Source organism: Scomber japonicus, chromosome 2 (assembly GCF_027409825.1).
Source record: "Scomber japonicus isolate fScoJap1 chromosome 2, fScoJap1.pri, whole genome shotgun sequence".
NCBI classification, from domain to species: domain Eukaryota; kingdom Metazoa; phylum Chordata; class Actinopteri; order Scombriformes; family Scombridae; genus Scomber; species Scomber japonicus.
The window spans coordinates 37,030,359-37,034,943 of NC_070579.1; the positions used below are offsets into that span (position 1 = coordinate 37,030,359).

General features: G+C 39.1%; 1 non-coding gene across 1 annotated transcript; it reads left to right on the forward strand.

The window, feature by feature from the left end:
- Nucleotides 1-3,583: 3,583 nt before the first annotated feature.
- Nucleotides 3,584-3,675, forward strand: trnar-ucu (transfer RNA arginine (anticodon UCU)). The gene is given in 2 exon segments: nucleotides 3,584-3,620; nucleotides 3,640-3,675. It is a non-coding gene; the product is annotated as a tRNA-Arg (tRNA).
- The last annotated feature ends 910 nt before the right edge of the window (nucleotides 3,676-4,585 follow it).

A 4,585-nucleotide genomic window follows, 5' to 3' on the forward strand; every position in this document is an offset into this window, starting at 1 on the left:
CCTTTATGCAAAAAACAATGCAGGGAGAGGACAGCAAATGCCTTCCTCTGCTCATCCACCACCTGAAAAACCATTTGATCATTTCCAAATAGACTTTGTTGAGCTCACATCAAGTGATGATAAGGAACATTGGTGATTGTATATATGTTCAAAAAGTGGGTTGCAGTATTTCCCACCTCAAAAGCTGATGCTGGAACTGTAGCCAAGGCCCTGGTAAGAGAAATCATCCCACGCACCCAGATGACAAGGTGAGGTGAGGTTGTCAACGCCCCAAACGGGGTCCAAACAGTTTCAGGAGAGGCTCGGTGAATGGTAGTGAAAAAATATTACATTAGTAATCAAAAGGAGAAGATGGAGAGTAACCTAAATGTGTGTGATTTGGTTGAAGAGATCAGAATTCAGAGACACAGTAGTTTTGGGACTTTTACTGTTTTTTCCCACTTTCCCAGACTCTGAAACTGCATTAGAACTTCTAAATGCAGTTTATAGATTTATAAAGAAAGTTCAGGAACATCCATTCATCCATTATCAAGATATTTTTATTACCAATTATAATTTCTAAAGTTATGGACATTTTAAAATGGTGTGGATAAAATTATTATTATCTTTTAGAAGTTGTAGTATACACATATTGTTAGACCAACATGTTTCAGCTGGCAGGACATTGTTTACAGTCATATGATTCCAGTTGAGTACTCAGTTACCTGTCCCAAATTCATGAGACTGGGTCTGGAGAATATACATGGAAATAGTGAAAGTCAGCATTGAATAGGGTTGTGACGAGATCGCGTAGCAAAACGTGACGATATTTCTCGTCGAAGTGAATTTTGTCTCGTGAAGCTATAATTAAGGGGCACACCAAAAAAAAAAAAAAGACGATTGGTTTTCTATCGCTCATTTGCACTTCATGTCTTCTTTTTATAATATCACGTGTGGATCATTAACCTTGTTAGAGCTTCTACCTGCTGAGAAGATCTCAGTCAGCAGTATGAGATGAGGAGAGGAGCAGCACTAAGTTAACCTCAGGTCTCTACCAGAGGTGGACAAAGTACACAACTTCACTAATTGAGCAAAAGTACAGATACTCCTTGTCAAATATTACTCCAATACAAGTAAAAGTAGCTTAGTCAAAATATTACTTAAGTAAAAGTACTAAAGTATTTACTTAAAAAATTACTTAAGTAAAAGTATTTAAAAATATCTCAGGAAATACAGGAAAGTAGCTTTATTGTAATTATACAATACACTGATGTGATTCTGCTCCAGACATGTTTATAGCTCAAAAATAAACACATAAAGGCAAGACTCAGCTACATTCAACAACAAATGAAATGTTTTCATATTGTACAGTAGTTATATTTCAACACACCTAACCCCCCTACCTTGGACTCTTTGATACGAATTGTATAAAATACATGAACAGGAAGTCAACTTAATCATTCAACTGGACTGTAACACTTGCCATATGTTTAAACCGTTTAAAATTATGGCAACTATGATACTACAAGCACATACGGTTACGTTTAAAATTAACATTAGTAACATTAAGTACTTTTTCAGGTTGGAAGATGAGTTTTTGTAGGCCGTGATATAATTTGTTCGCGGTAAGTACAACAAACATTTAAACTGAAACAAATCAGTTTTTGTGACAAAAATGGGTTTGAGATAAGGCCACGGGTGCCTAGTGGGAGTTTCTCCAGTTTCTTCATATGGCATGACGTAGTACAGGTACGGCAATATGACTAAGACAAACCATACGCAAATCAGCAGAAACAGTTTATTTTCTCAGAATTTTGCAAAAAAACCCAAAATTTGACGTAAGCTCAAAAGTAGAGAGTAACGAGAGCATCAATAGAAATTTAGTGGAGTAAAAGTAAAAGTGTCCCCCAAAAATAATACTCAAGTAAAGTACAGATAGAAAAACTGTACTTAAGTACAGTACTCAAGTAAATTTACTTTGTTACTATCCACCACAGGTCTCTACACTGAGGATATTCTGAGGTTAGCTTCTTACTTTCACTACTCACTGGCGTGTTCAGGGTGGTATGGCCATAAGCAATGAAACAGGCTGCAGAAAGCCCATTTAAACATGCTGTGACACCACTGACAGTTCCTCACACCGTCCACCATCTGAGTGGCGGATAATGGTGTCTCAGCCATCAAACACATGCTATACTTTAACAGGAATTGTTTTTTTTCTGTGGAGAAACACACAGCTGTAACGACTGCAGCGTTGTTTCTCAGGCTATTTGTGTACATGTGCTTGTAAGATGATTGCAGGCTTTTTACAGGCTGTAACAGTGAGAAGTGGAACCCTAAAAACTACTTGGAAAGTGAGGCTTCTCAGTGCCACCTCGCTGCCCTGCATACACACACAGCTGGAATGATTGGAGCTTTGTTTCTTAAAGAGCAACAGCGCCCTCCTTTGGTGACAGCTGAGAGGAAAACATTTATAGCAGCTGGTATTCCCAGGCGGTCTCCCATCTACAGAAACGTATTGCTGCCACACCAGGAAAAAAACGGATCAGTGTCATGTTATAACGTGATAACATGATAGTTTCTTGTTATAACATAAAATGTTTCACGTTATGTGATAAATTGGTCTCAGGCGGAGGTGGACCCCGGTTATAATCACGTTGTGGACAACGGCACTTGGCATCACCATTAGGGCAGGGCTGTGCGATTGCCTCTAAATTTCAAACTGTAGATGGTCATTGCTCTAGATTGCCAATCCACGATTAAATCGGCATTGGGGGGGGGATACCCACGGATACCCCACTGTTGAGATGTCTATAAAATCGCACAATATCATCCACAAGAAACTATCACATTATAACGTGAAACGTGTAGCCTATGTTATAACGTGATACTGATCCGTTTTTTTCCTGGCGTGGCAGCAATACGCTGCCGTACCCATCGAAGTACTAACCATGCCCGAAGAAACAGAGCTGGCTGCAGTCATTCAACGTGTGTGTGTGTGTGTGTGTGTGTGTGTGTGTGTGTGTGTGTGTGTGTGTGTGTGTGTGTGTGTGTGTGTGTGTGTCAGCGGGACAAAGAGCACTGAGACTATACTATACTAAATTTACAATGAGTAAGGATGCAGAGGATAAGCTGCACTGGTCTCACCACAATATGGAACGAGGTGCACTTTTCCAGAAGCAGTTGCCGCTAAAGACACGGTGCCTTTATTTTGAAGGCAGAGGGAAGTATGTTGGAAAAACTGTGAGCGGGATAAGTATCATTACAGTCCAGTGTGCTGCCTTGAATATGGAGAGAAACAGAAATAAAACTCGTCTTTCTATCAAAAGAAGAGAAGAGAAAGCAGTCACAGAGGGTAGTGGAAAAGAGGCTAGCGGCCTGAATGTAACGTTAATGCCAGCGCCGACCAGGACGGGGCTCGGCATGGACGGGACTGTGATGTCGACTGCTTGTCTTTGTTCGTCCGTTACTGCTAATATACATGTCTCAGTAGTTTTCTCTCTATTGTATAACATATACTGCTTCATATTATATTATGAACCGTAACCGCTAACTGTGGATCTGTGACACATTATATTTGTAATTACGAAGAGTGTCAACAGGTGGCTCCGTGGCGCAATGGATAGCGCATTGGACTTCTAGTCAAGCACTTGAGAGGTGATTCAAAGGTTGTGGGTTCGAGTCCCACCGGAGTCGCATTTTTGTCACGCATTGTCTGAAGAGGAATAAAACGAGATGAGTATGTTATTTTTTCCTCTTCATTTTCGTTTAAAAATGTATTACATGTTCTAAGTAAACTTTATTGAAATTCAAACCTACACAGATAAGAGACTGCGTCACACAGTAACAGTCATTAGCGTAGTCAATCCTTCAAATGGTGCTTCAGTTTGCTAAAAACTAATATATTAGAAATCATGTACAAGTTACAGCACTACCTCCAGGAAGATTCTTTTGGTCATCTATTTATGGAGAAATTAACTGGTTTAAAACTTGGATAATTGGAGACAAGTTCTGTCTTAATAATAAAGCTGAGGAAGTTTCCTTTGAAATATGGCATCCGCGTCCTATATCCAGTAAAAAGACAGAGAGATTTAGAATAGATATTGAATACTCTTGTGACTTCTGTGGTGGAGAAGAAGAAACAATAAGTCATTTATTTTTTCACTGTGTATACGGTCCAATATTTTGGGTAGATGTTCAAAAATTTCATCTCAGAGCTAGAGATGTTTTTTATACTTTGAAAATGAAGAGAAAGACAAAGATCTTCTTGTACAGTTGATTTTGTTTCTGGGACTGAATGGACTGACTCCAAGACAAACTTTGGACACTTCGCTCAAGAACTAAATCAATATGGCCCCACAGTTAAGGACAGTAATGCAAACCAAGTGTATTTTTGAAAAATATGTGATTGTTTCTCTGGTAGAAACAGATTAGTGTGTGTGTATTGTTTATATTGTGCTTCAGGTAGTTAACGCTTTGCTCTCCTGTGTCTTGGAGCTTACATGTAGGCATAGATATATATTCATCTATGACATGTAGGTTAGTCGTTTATAGGTGACACGCAATTAGAGCCAATGAAACTACAGCATTTTTCAAACCTGTCATG